Consider the following 15020-nt stretch of genomic DNA (forward strand, 5'->3'; position numbering starts at 1 on the left):
GAGTCAATCGGTCCAAAGACCTGGAAGCTATTGAAAAAATCGGCCGACGTGTTCATGAAAAATTCCATTTTTTTCTTTAAAATATTCACCAAAAATACAAATTCCACCAGAATCCAACCAAAACCGGCGAGCCTCATTCCACCAGTGAGGAGGACATGATTGTGCAATTTCGAGTCAATCGGTCAAAAGACGACCGTAACCCTAACCCTAGCCCCATAACCCTAACCCTAACCCTAACCCTAGCCTCAGCCTTAAGCCAGCCTCATGAAACATTGTCCCTCTCACTAAAATATTCGCCAAAAATACAAATTTCACCCGAATCCAATGCGGACTGCTGTGTCTCGTTCAGCCAGTATAGGACCACGTCTGGGATAAATTTCGAGTCAATCGGTCCAAAGACCTGGAAGCTATTGAAAAAATCGGCCGACGTTTTCATGAAAAAGGCCATTTTTTTCTTTAAAATATTCACCAAAAATACAAATTCCACCAGAATCCAACCAAAACCGGCGAGCCTCATTCCACCAGTGAGGAGGACATGCGTGTGCAATTTCGAGTCAATCGGTCAAAAGACGACCGTAACCCTAACCCTAGCCCCATAACCCTAACCCTAGCCCCATAACCCTAACCCTAACCCTAACCCTAGCCTCAGCCTTAAGCCAGCCTCATGAAACATTGTCCCTCTCACTAAAATATTCGCCAAAAATACAAATTTCACCCGAATCCAATGCGGACTGCTGTGTCTCGTTCAGCCAGTATAGGACCACGTCTGGGAGAAATTTCGAGTCAATCGGTCCAAAGACCTGGAAGCTATTGAAAAAATCGGCCGACGTTTTCATGAAAAAGGCCATTTTTTCTTTAAAATATTCGCCAAAAATACAAATTTCACCCGAATCCAATGCGGACTGCTGTGTCTCGTTCAGCCAGTATAGGACCACGTCTGGGAGAAATTTCGAGTCAATCGGTCCAAAGACCTGGAAGCTATTGAAAAAATCGGCCGACGTTTTCATGAAAAAGGCCATTTTTTTCTTTAAAATATTCGCCAAAAATACAAATTCCACCAGAATCCAACCAAAACCGGCGAGCCTCATTCCACCAGTGAGGAGGACATGCGTGTGCAATTTCGAGTCAATCGGTCAAAAGACGACCGTAACCCTAACCCTAGCCCCATAACCTTAACCCTAACCCTAGCCTCAGCCTTAAGCCAGCCTCATGAAACATTGTCCCTCTCACTAAAATATTCGCCAAAAATACAAATTTCACCCGAATCCAATGCGGACTGCTGTGTCTCGTTCAGCCAGTATAGGACCACGTCTGGGAGAAATTTCGAGTCAATCGGTCCAAAGACCTGGAAGCTATTGAAAAAATCGGCCGACGTTTTCATGAAAAAGGCCATTTTTTCTTTAAAATATTCGCCAAAAATACAAATTTCACCCGAATCCAATGCGGACTGCTGTGTCTCGTTCAGCCAGTATAGGACCACGTCTGGGATAAATTTCGAGTCAATCGGTCCAAAGACCTGGAAGCTATTGAAAAAATCGGCCGACGTTTTCATGAAAAAGGCCATTTTTTTCTTTAAAATATTCACCAAAAATACAAATTCCACCAGAATCCAACCAAAACCGGCGAGCCTCATTCCACCAGTGAGGAGGACATGCGTGTGCAATTTCGAGTCAATCGGTCAAAAGACGACCGTAACCCTAACCCTAGCCCCATTACCCTAACCCTAGCCCCATAACCCTAACCCTAACCCTAACCCTAGCCTCAGCCTTAAGCCAGCCTCATGAAACATTGTCCCTCTCACTAAAATATTCACCAAAAATACAAATTTCACCCGAATCCAATGCGGACTGCTGTGTCTCGTTCAGCCAGTATAGGACCACGTCTGGGAGAAATTTCGAGTCAATCGGTCCAAAGACCTGGAAGCTATTGAAAAAATCGGCCGACGTTTTCATGAAAAAGGCCATTTTTTTCTTTAAAATATTCGCCAAAAATACAAATTTCACCCGAATCCAATACGGACTGCTGTGTCTCGTTCAGCCAGTATAGGACCACGTCTGGGAGAAATTTCGAGTCAATCGGTCCAAAGACCTGGAAGCTATTGAAAAAATCGGCCGACGTTTTCATGAAAAAGGCCATTTTTTCTTTAAAATATTCGCCAAAAATACAAATTCCACCAGAATCCAACCAAAACCGGCGAACCTCATTCCACCAGTGAGGAGGACATGCGTGTGCAATTTCGAGTCAATCGGTCAAAAGACGACCGTAACCCTAACCCTAGCCCCATAACCCTAACCCTAACCCTAACCCTAGCCTCAGCCTTAAGCCAGCCTCATGAAACATTGTCCCTCTCACTAAAATATTCGCCAAAAATACAAATTTCACCCGAATCCAATGCGGACTGCTGTGTTTCGTTCAGCCAGTATAGGACCACGTCTGGGAGAAATTTCGAGTCAATCGGTCCAAAGACCTGGAAGCTATTGAAAAAATCGGCCGACGTTTTCATGAAAAAGGCCATTTTTTCTTTAAAATATTCGCCAAAAATACAAATTTCACCCGAATCCAATACGGACTGCTGTGTCTCGTTCAGCCAGTATAGGACCACGTCTGGGAGAAATTTCGAGTCAATCGGTCCAAAGACCTGGAAGCTATTGAAAAAATCGGCCGACGTTTTCATGAAAAAGGCCATTTTTTCTTTAAAATATTCGCCAAAAATACAAATTTCACCCGAATCCAATGCGGACTGCTGTGTCTCGTTCAGCCAGTATAGGACCACGTCTGGGAGAAATTTCGAGTCAATCGGTCCAAAGACCTGGAAGCTATTGAAAAAATCGGCCGACGTTTTCATGAAAAAGGCATTTTTTTCTTTAAAATATTCGCCAAAAATACAAATTTCACCCGAATCCAATGCGGACTGCTGTGTCTCGTTCAGCCAGTATAGGACCACGTCTGGGAGAAATTTCGAGTCAATCGGTCCAAAGACCTGGAAGCTATTGAAAAAATTGGCCGACGTTTTCATGAAAAAGGCCATTTTTTTCTTTAAAATATTCGCCAAAAATACAAATTCCACCAGAATCCAACCAAAACCGGCGAGCCTCATTCCACCAGTGAGGAGGACATGCGTGTGCAATTTCGAGTCAATCGGTCAAAAGACGACCGTAACCCTAACCCTAGCCCCATAACCCTAACCCTAACCCTAACCCTAGCCTCAGCCTTAAGCCAGCCTCATGAAACATTGTCCCTCTCACTAAAATATTCGCCAAAAATACAAATTTCACCCGAATCCAATGCGGACTGCTGTGTCTCGTTCAGCCAGTATAGGACCACGTCTGGGAGAAATTTCGAGTCAATCGGTCCAAAGACCTGGAAGCTATTGAAAAAATCGGCCGACGTTTTCATGAAAAAGGCCATTTTTTCTTTAAAATATTCGCCAAAAATACAAATTTCACCCGAATCCAATGCGGACTGCTGTGTCTCGTTCAGCCAGTATAGGACCACGTCTGGGAGAAATTTCGAGTCAATCGGTCCAAAGACCTGGAAGCTATTGAAAAAATTGGCCGACGTTTTCATGAAAAAGGCCATTTTTTTCTTTAAAATATTCGCCAAAAATACAAATTCCACCAGAATCCAACCAAAACCGGCGAGCCTCATTCCACCAGTGAGGAGGACATGCGTGTGCAATTTCGAGTCAATCGGTCAAAAGACGACCGTAACCCTAACCCTAGCCCCATAACCCTAACCCTAACCCTAGCCTCAGCCTTAAGCCAGCCTCATGAAACATTGTCCCTCTCACTAAAATATTCGCCAAAAATACAAATTTCACCCGAATCCAATGCGGACTGCTGTGTCTCGTTCAGCCAGTATAGGACCACGTCTGGGAGAAATTTCGAGTCAATCGGTCCAAAGACCTGGAAGCTATTGAAAAAATCGGCCGACGTTTTCATGAAAAAGGCCATTTTTTCTTTAAAATATTCGCCAAAAATACAAATTTCACCCGAATCCAATGCGGACTGCTGTGTCTCGTTCAGCCAGTATAGGACCACGTCTGGGATAAATTTCGAGTCAATCGGTCCAAAGACCTGGAAGCTATTGAAAAAATCGGCCGACGTTTTCATGAAAAAGGCCATTTTTTTCTTTAAAATATTCACCAAAAATACAAATTCCACCAGAATCCAACCAAAACCGGCGAGCCTCATTCCACCAGTGAGGAGGACATGCGTGTGCAATTTCGAGTCAATCGGTCAAAAGACGACCGTAACCCTAACCCTAGCCCCATTACCCTAACCCTAGCCCCATAACCCTAACCCTAACCCTAACCCTAACCCTAGCCTCAGCCTTAAGCCAGCCTCATGAAACATTGTCCCTCTCACTAAAATATTCACCAAAAATACAAATTTCACCCGAATCCAATGCGGACTGCTGTGTCTCGTTCAGCCAGTATAGGACCACGTCTGGGAGAAATTTCGAGTCAATCGGTCCAAAGACCTGGAAGCTATTGAAAAAATCGGCCGACGTTTTCATGAAAAAGGCCATTTTTTTCTTTAAAATATTCGCCAAAAATACAAATTTCACCCGAATCCAATACGGACTGCTGTGTCTCGTTCAGCCAGTATAGGACCACGTCTGGGAGAAATTTCGAGTCAATCGGTCCAAAGACCTGGAAGCTATTGAAAAAATCGGCCGACGTTTTCATGAAAAAGGCCATTTTTTCTTTAAAATATTCGCCAAAAATACAAATTCCACCAGAATCCAACCAAAACCGGCGAACCTCATTCCACCAGTGAGGAGGACATGCGTGTGCAATTTCGAGTCAATCGGTCAAAAGACGACCGTAACCCTAACCCTAGCCCCATAACCCTAACCCTAACCCTAACCCTAGCCTCAGCCTTAAGCCAGCCTCATGAAACATTGTCCCTCTCACTAAAATATTCGCCAAAAATACAAATTTCACCCGAATCCAATGCGGACTGCTGTGTTTCGTTCAGCCAGTATAGGACCACGTCTGGGAGAAATTTCGAGTCAATCGGTCCAAAGACCTGGAAGCTATTGAAATAATCGGCCGACGTTTTCATGAAAAAGGCCATTTTTTCTTTAAAATATTCGCCAAAAATACAAATTTCACCCGAATCCAATACGGACTGCTGTGTCTCGTTCAGCCAGTATAGGACCACGTCTGGGAGAAATTTCGAGTCAATCGGTCCAAAGACCTGGAAGCTATTGAAAAAATCGGCCGACGTTTTCATGAAAAAGGCCATTTTTTCTTTAAAATATTCGCCAAAAATACAAATTTCACCCGAATCCAATGCGGACTGCTGTGTCTCGTTCAGCCAGTATAGGACCACGTCTGGGAGAAATTTCGAGTCAATCGGTCCAAAGACCTGGAAGCTATTGAAAAAATCGGCCGACGTTTTCATGAAAAAGGCATTTTTTTCTTTAAAATATTCGCCAAAAATACAAATTTCACCCGAATCCAATGCGGACTGCTGTGTCTCGTTCAGCCAGTATAGGACCACGTCTGGGAGAAATTTCGAGTCAATCGGTCCAAAGACCTGGAAGCTATTGAAAAAATTGGCCGACGTTTTCATGAAAAAGGCCATTTTTTTCTTTAAAATATTCGCCAAAAATACAAATTCCACCAGAATCCAACCAAAACCGGCGAGCCTCATTCCACCAGTGAGGAGGACATGCGTGTGCAATTTCGAGTCAATCGGTCAAAAGACGACCGTAACCCTAACCCTAGCCCCATAACCCTAACCCTAACCCTAACCCTAGCCTCAGCCTTAAGCCAGCCTCATGAAACATTGTCCCTCTCACTAAAATATTCGCCAAAAATACAAATTTCACCCGAATCCAATGCGGACTGCTGTGTCTCGTTCAGCCAGTATAGGACCACGTCTGGGAGAAATTTCGAGTCAATCGGTCCAAAGACCTGGAAGCTATTGAAAAAATCGGCCGACGTTTTCATGAAAAAGGCCATTTTTTCTTTAAAATATTCGCCAAAAATACAAATTCCACCAGAATCCAACCAAAACCGGCGAGCCTCATTCCACCAGTGAGGAGGACATGCGTGTGCAATTTCGAGTCAATCGGTCAAAAGACGACCGTAACCCTAACCCTAGCCCCATAACCCTAACCCTAACCCTAGCCTCAGCCTTAAGCCAGCCTCATGAAACATTGTCCCTCTCACTAAAATATTCGCCAAAAATACAAATTTCACCCGAATCCAATGCGGACTGCTGTGTCTCGTTCAGCCAGTATAGGACCACGTCTGGGAGAAATTTCGAGTCAATCGGTCCAAAGACCTGGAAGCTATTGAAAAAATCGGCCGACGTTTTCATGAAAAAGGCCATTTTTTCTTTAAAATATTCGCCAAAAATACAAATTTCACCCGAATCCAATGCGGACTGCTGTGTCTCGTTCAGCCAGTATAGGACCACGTCTGGGATAAATTTCGAGTCAATCGGTCCAAAGACCTGGAAGCTATTGAAAAAATCGGCCGACGTTTTCATGAAAAAGGCCATTTTTTTCTTTAAAATATTCACCAAAAATACAAATTCCACCAGAATCCAACCAAAACCGGCGAGCCTCATTCCACCAGTGAGGAGGACATGCGTGTGCAATTTCGAGTCAATCGGTCAAAAGACGACCGTAACCCTAACCCTAGCCCCATTACCCTAACCCTAGCCCCATAACCCTAACCCTAACCCTAACCCTAACCCTAGCCTCAGCCTTAAGCCAGCCTCATGAAACATTGTCCCTCTCACTAAAATATTCACCAAAAATACAAATTTCACCCGAATCCAATGCGGACTGCTGTGTCTCGTTCAGCCAGTATAGGACCACGTCTGGGAGAAATTTCGAGTCAATCGGTCCAAAGACCTGGAAGCTATTGAAAAAATCGGCCGACGTTTTCATGAAAAAGGCCATTTTTTTCTTTAAAATATTCGCCAAAAATACAAATTCCACCAGAATCCAACCAAAACCGGCGAACCTCATTCCACCAGTGAGGAGGACATGCGTGTGCAATTTCGAGTCAATCGGTCAAAAGACGACCGTAACCCTAACCCTAGCCCCATAACCCTAACCCTAACCCTAACCCTAACCCTAGCCTCAGCCTTAAGCCAGCCTCATGAAACATTGTCCCTCTCACTAAAATATTCACCAAAAATACAAATTTCACCCGAATCCAATGCGGACTGCTGTGTCTCGTTCAGCCAGTATAGGACCACGTCTGGGAGAAATTTCGAGTCAATCGGTCCAAAGACCTGGAAGCTATTGAAAAAATCGGCCGACGTTTTCATGAAAAAGGCCATTTTTTTCTTTAAAATATTCGCCAAAAATACAAATTTCACCCGAATCCAATACGGACTGCTGTGTCTCGTTCAGCCAGTATAGGACCACGTCTGGGAGAAATTTCGAGTCAATCGGTCCAAAGACCTGGAAGCTATTGAAAAAATCGGCCGACGTTTTCATGAAAAAGGCCATTTTTTCTTTAAAATATTCGCCAAAAATACAAATTCCACCAGAATCCAACCAAAACCGGCGAACCTCATTCCACCAGTGAGGAGGACATGCGTGTGCAATTTCGAGTCAATCGGTCAAAAGACGACCGTAACCCTAACCCTAGCCCCATAACCCTAACCCTAACCCTAACCCTAGCCTCAGCCTTAAGCCAGCCTCATGAAACATTGTCCCTCTCACTAAAATATTCGCCAAAAATACAAATTTCACCCGAATCCAATGCGGACTGCTGTGTCTCGTTCAGCCAGTATAGGACCACGTCTGGGAGAAATTTCGAGTCAATCGGTCCAAAGACCTGGAAGCTATTGAAAAAATCGGCCGACGTTTTCATGAAAAAGGCCATTTTTTCTTTAAAATATTCGCCAAAAATACAAATTTCACCCGAATCCAATGCGGACTGCTGTGTCTCGTTCAGCCAGTATAGGACCACGTCTGGGATAAATTTCGAGTCAATCGGTCCAAAGACCTGGAAGCTATTGAAAAAATCGGCCGACGTTTTCATGAAAAAGGCCATTTTTTTCTTTAAAATATTCACCAAAAATACAAATTCCACCAGAATCCAACCAAAACCGGCGAGCCTCATTCCACCAGTGAGGAGGACATGCGTGTGCAATTTCGAGTCAATCGGTCAAAAGACGACCGTAACCCTAACCCTAGCCCCATAACCCTAACCCTAACCCTAACCCTAGCCTCAGCCTTAAGCCAGCCTCATGAAACATTGTCCCTCTCACTAAAATATTCGCCAAAAATACAAATTTCACCCGAATCCAATGGGGACTGCTGTGTCTCGTTCAGCCAGTATAGGACCACGTCTGGGAGAAATTTCGAGTCAATCGGTCCAAAGACCTGGAAGCTATTGAAAAAATCGGCTGACGTTTTCATGAAAAAGGCATTTTTTTCTTTAAAATATTCGCCAAAAATACAAATTTCACCCGAATCCAATGCGGACTGCTGTGTCTCGTTCAGCCAGTATAGGACCACGTCTGGGAGAAATTTCGAGTCAATCGGTCCAAAGACCTGGAAGCTATTGAAAAAATTGGCCGACGTTTTCATGAAAAAGGCCATTTTTTTCTTTAAAATATTCGCCAAAAATACAAATTCCACCAGAATCCAACCAAAACCGGCGAGCCTCATTCCACCAGTGAGGAGGACATGCGTGTGCAATTTCGAGTCAATCGGTCAAAAGACGACCGTAACCCTAACCCTAGCCCCATAACCCTAACCCTAACCCTAGCCTCAGCCTTAAGCCAGCCTCATGAAACATTGTCCCTCTCACTAAAATATTCGCCAAAAATACAAATTTCACCCGAATCCAATGCGGACTGCTGTGTCTCGTTCAGCCAGTATAGGACCACGTCTGGGATAAATTTCGAGTCAATCGGTCCAAAGACCTGGAAGCTATTGAAAAAATCGGCCGACGTTTTCATGAAAAAGGCCATTTTTTTCTTTAAAATATTCGCCAAAAATACAAATTCCACCAGAATCCAACCAAAACCGGCGAGCCTCATTCCACCAGTGAGGAGGACATGCGTGTGCAATTTCGAGTCAATCGGTCAAAAGACGACCGTAACCCTAACCCTAGCCCCATAACCCTAACCCTAACCCTAGCCTCAGCCTTAAGCCAGCCTCATGAAACATTGTCCCTCTCACTAAAATATTCGCCAAAAATACAAATTTCACCCGAATCCAATGCGGACTGCTGTGTCTCGTTCAGCCAGTATAGGACCACGTCTGGGATAAATTTCGAGTCAATCGGTCCAAAGACCTGGAAGCTATTGAAAAAATCGGCCGACGTTTTCATGAAAAAGGCCATTTTTTTCTTTAAAATATTCGCCAAAAATACAAATTCCACCAGAATCCAACCAAAACCGGCGAGCCTCATTCCACCAGTGAGGAGGACATGCGTGTGCAATTTCGAGTCAATCGGTCAAAAGACGACCGTAACCCTAACCCTAGCCCCATAACCCTAACCCTAACCCTAGCCTCAGCCTTAAGCCAGCCTCATGAAACATTGTCCCTCTCACTAAAATATTCGCCAAAAATACAAATTTCACCCGAATCCAATGCGGACTGCTGTGTCTCGTTCAGCCAGTATAGGACCACGTCTGGGATAAATTTCGAGTCAATCGGTCCAAAGACCTGGAAGCTATTGAAAAAATCGGCCGACGTTTTCATGAAAAAGGCCATTTTTTTCTTTAAAATATTCACCAAAAATACAAATTCCACCAGAATCCAACCAAAACCGGCGAGCCTCATTCCACCAGTGAGGAGGACATGCGTGTGCAATTTCGAGTCAATCGGTCAAAAGACGACCGTAACCCTAACCCTAGCCCCATAACCCTAACCCTAGCCCCATAACCCTAACCCTAACCCTAACCCTAGCCTCAGCCTTAAGCCAGCCTCATGAAACATTGTCCCTCTCACTAAAATATTCACCAAAAATACAAATTTCACCCGAATCCAATGCGGACTGCTGTGTCTCGTTCAGCCAGTATAGGACCACGTCTGGGAGAAATTTCGAGTCAATCGGTCCAAAGACCTGGAAGCTATTGAAAAAATCGGCCGACGTTTTCATGAAAAAGGCCATTTTTTTCTTTAAAATATTCGCCAAAAATACAAATTTCACCCGAATCCAATACGGACTGCTGTGTCTCGTTCAACCAGTATAGGACCACGTCTGGGAGAAATTTCGAGTCAATCGGTCCAAAGACCTGGAAGCTATTGAAAAAATCGGCCGACGTTTTCATGAAAAAGGCCATTTTTTCTTTAAAATATTCGCCAAAAATACAAATTCCACCAGAATCCAACCAAAACCGGCGAACCTCATTCCACCAGTGAGGAGGACATGCGTGTGCAATTTCGAGTCAATCGGTCAAAAGACGACCGTAACCCTAACCCTAGCCCCATAACCCTAACCCTAACCCTAACCCTAGCCTCAGCCTTAAGCCAGCCTCATGAAACATTGTCCCTCTCACTAAAATATTCGCCAAAAATACAAATTTCACCCGAATCCAATGCGGACTGCTGTGTTTCGTTCAGCCAGTATAGGACCACGTCTGGGAGAAATTTCGAGTCAATCGGTCCAAAGACCTGGAAGCTATTGAAAAAATCGGCCGACGTTTTCATGAAAAAGGCCATTTTTTTCTTTAAAATATTCACCAAAAATACAAATTCCACCAGAATCCAACCAAAACCGGCGAGCCTCATTCCACCAGTGAGGAGGACATGATTGTGCAATTTCGAGTCAATCGGTCAAAAGACGACCGTAACCCTAACCCTAGCCCCATAACCCTAACCCTAGCCCCATAACCCTAACCCTAACCCTAACCCTAGCCTCAGCCTTAAGCCAGCCTCATGAAACATTGTCCCTCTCACTAAAATATTCGCCAAAAATACAAATTTCACCCGAATCCAATGGGGACTGCTGTGTCTCGTTCAGCCAGTATAGGACCACGTCTGGGAGAAATTTCGAGTCAATCGGTCCAAAGACCTGGAAGCTATTGAAAAAATCGGCCGACGTTTTCATGAAAAAGGCATTTTTTTCTTTAAAATATTCGCCAAAAATACAAATTTCACCCGAATCCAATGCGGACTGCTGTGTCTCGTTCAGCCAGTATAGGACCACGTCTGGGAGAAATTTCGAGTCAATCGGTCCAAAGACCTGGAAGCTATTGAAAAAATTGGCCGACGTTTTCATGAAAAAGGCCATTTTTTTCTTTAAAATATTCGCCAAAAATACAAATTCCACCAGAATCCAACCAAAACCGGCGAGCCTCATTCCACCAGTGAGGAGGACATGCGTGTGCAATTTCGAGTCAATCGGTCAAAAGACGACCGTAACCCTAACCCTAGCCCCATAACCCTAACCCTAGCCCCATAACCCTAACCCTAACCCTAACCCTAACCCTAGCCTCAGCCTTAAGCCAGCCTCATGAAACATTGTCCCTCTCACTAAAATATTCACCAAAAATACAAATTTCACCCGAATCCAATGCGGACTGCTGTGTCTCGTTCAGCCAGTATAGGACCACGTCTGGGAGAAATTTCGAGTCAATCGGTCCAAAGACCTGGAAGCTATTGAAAAAATCGGCCGACGTTTTCATGAAAAAGGCCATTTTTTTCTTTAAAATATTCGCCAAAAATACAAATTTCACCCGAATCCAATACGGACTGCTGTGTCTCGTTCAACCAGTATAGGACCACGTCTGGGAGAAATTTCGAGTCAATCGGTCCAAAGACCTGGAAGCTATTGAAAAAATCGGCCGACGTTTTCATGAAAAAGGCCATTTTTTCTTTAAAATATTCGCCAAAAATACAAATTCCACCAGAATCCAACCAAAACCGGCGAACCTCATTCCACCAGTGAGGAGGACATGCGTGTGCAATTTCGAGTCAATCGGTCAAAAGACGACCGTAACCCTAACCCTAGCCCCATAACCCTAACCCTAACCCTAACCCTAGCCTCAGCCTTAAGCCAGCCTCATGAAACATTGTCCCTCTCACTAAAATATTCGCCAAAAATACAAATTTCACCCGAATCCAATGCGGACTGCTGTGTTTCGTTCAGCCAGTATAGGACCACGTCTGGGAGAAATTTCGAGTCAATCGGTCCAAAGACCTGGAAGCTATTGAAAAAATCGGCCGACGTTTTCATGAAAAAGGCCATTTTTTTCTTTAAAATATTCACCAAAAATACAAATTCCACCAGAATCCAACCAAAACCGGCGAGCCTCATTCCACCAGTGAGGAGGACATGATTGTGCAATTTCGAGTCAATCGGTCAAAAGACGACCGTAACCCTAACCCTAGCCCCATAACCCTAACCCTAGCCCCATAACCCTAACCCTAACCCTAACCCTAGCCTCAGCCTTAAGCCAGCCTCATGAAACATTGTCCCTCTCACTAAAATATTCGCCAAAAATACAAATTTCACCCGAATCCAATGGGGACTGCTGTGTCTCGTTCAGCCAGTATAGGACCACGTCTGGGAGAAATTTCGAGTCAATCGGTCCAAAGACCTGGAAGCTATTGAAAAAATCGGCCGACGTTTTCATGAAAAAGGCATTTTTTTCTTTAAAATATTCGCCAAAAATACAAATTTCACCCGAATCCAATGCGGACTGCTGTGTCTCGTTCAGCCAGTATAGGACCACGTCTGGGAGAAATTTCGAGTCAATCGGTCCAAAGACCTGGAAGCTATTGAAAAAATTGGCCGACGTTTTCATGAAAAAGGCCATTTTTTTCTTTAAAATATTCGCCAAAAATACAAATTCCACCAGAATCCAACCAAAACCGGCGAGCCTCATTCCACCAGTGAGGAGGACATGCGTGTGCAATTTCGAGTCAATCGGTCAAAAGACGACCGTAACCCTAACCCTAGCCCCATAACCCTAACCCTAACCCTAGCCTCAGCCTTAAGCCAGCCTCATGAAACATTGTCCCTCTCACTAAAATATTCGCCAAAAATACAAATTTCACCCGAATCCAATGCGGACTGCTGTGTCTCGTTCAGCCAGTATAGGACCACGTCTGGGAGAAATTTCGAGTCAATCGGTCCAAAGACCTGGAAGCTATTGAAAAAATCGGCCGACGTTTTCATGAAAAAGGCCATTTTTTCTTTAAAATATTCGCCAAAAATACAAATTTCACCCGAATCCAATGCGGACTGCTGTGTCTCGTTCAGCCAGTATAGGACCACGTCTGGGATAAATTTCGAGTCAATCGGTCCAAAGACCTGGAAGCTATTGAAAAAATCGGCCGACGTTTTCATGAAAAAGGCCATTTTTTTCTTTAAAATATTCACCAAAAATACAAATTCCACCAGAATCCAACCAAAACCGGCGAGCCTCATTCCACCAGTGAGGAGGACATGCGTGTGCAATTTCGAGTCAATCGGTCAAAAGACGACCGTAACCCTAACCCTAGCCCCATAACCCTAACCCTAACCCTAACCCTAACCCTAGCCTCAGCCTTAAGCCAGCCTCATGAAACATTGTCCCTCTCACTAAAATATTCACCAAAAATACAAATTTCACCCGAATCCAATGCGAACTGCTGTGTCTCGTTCAGCCAGTATAGGACCACGTCTGGGAGAAATTTCGAGTCAATCGGTCCAAAGACCTGGAAGCTATTGAAAAAATCGGCCGACGTTTTCATGAAAAAGGCCATTTTTTTCTTTAAAATATTCGCCAAAAATACAAATTTCACCCGAATCCAATACGGACTGCTGTGTCTCGTTCAGCCAGTATAGGACCACGTCTGGGAGAAATTTCGAGTCAATCGGTCCAAAGACCTGGAAGCTATTGAAAAAATCGGCCGACGTTTTCATGAAAAAGGCCATTTTTTTCTTTAAAATATTCACCAAAAATACAAATTCCACCAGAATCCAACCAAAACCGGCGAGCCTCATTCCACCAGTGAGGAGGACATGCGTGTGCAATTTCGAGTCAATCGGTCAAAAGACGACCGTAACCCTAACCCTAGCCCCATAACCCTAACCCTAGCCCCATAACCCTAACCCTAACCCTAACCCTAACCCTAGCCTCAGCCTTAAGCCAGCCTCATGAAACATTGTCCCTCTCACTAAAATATTCACCAAAAATACAAATTTCACCCGAATCCAATGCGGACTGCTGTGTCTCGTTCAGCCAGTATAGGACCACGTCTGGGAGAAATTTCGAGTCAATCGGTCCAAAGACCTGGAAGCTATTGAAAAAATCGGCCGACGTTTTCATGAAAAAGGCCATTTTTTTCTTTAAAATATTCGCCAAAAATACAAATTTCACCCGAATCCAATACGGACTGCTGTGTCTCGTTCAGCCAGTATAGGACCACGTCTGGGAGAAATTTCGAGTCAATCGGTCCAAAGACCTGGAAGCTATTGAAAAAATCGGCCGACGTTTTCATGAAAAAGTCCATTTTTTCTTTAAAATATTCGCCAAAAATACAAATTCCACCAGAATCCAACCAAAACCGGCGAACCTCATTCCACCAGTGAGGAGGACATGCGTGTGCAATTTCGAGTCAATCGGTCAAAAGACGACCGTAACCCTAACCCTAGCCCCATAACCCTAACCCTAACCCTAACCCTAGCCTCAGCCTTAAGCCAGCCTCATGAAACATTGTACCTCTCACTAAAATATTCGCCAAAAATACAAATTTCACCCGAATCCAATGCGGACTGCTGTGTTTCGTTCAGCCAGTATAGGACCACGTCTGGGAGAAATTTCGAGTCAATCGGTCCAAAGACCTGGAAGCTATTGAAAAAATCGGCCGACGTTTTCATGAAAAAGGCCATTTTTTTCTTTAAAATATTCGCCAAAAATACAAATTCCACCAGAATCCAACCAAAACCGGCGAGCCTCATTCCACCAGTGAGGAGGACATGATTGTGCAATTTCGAGTCAATCGGTCAAAAGACGACCGTAACCCTAACCCTAGCCCCATAACCCTAACCCTAGCCCCATAACCCTAACCCTAACCCTAACCCTAGCCTCAGCCTT

Source organism: Pagrus pagrus (assembly GCF_965226575.1).
Source record: "Pagrus pagrus genome assembly, contig: HAP1_SCAFFOLD_34, whole genome shotgun sequence".
Classification (NCBI taxonomy): domain Eukaryota; kingdom Metazoa; phylum Chordata; class Actinopteri; order Spariformes; family Sparidae; genus Pagrus; species Pagrus pagrus.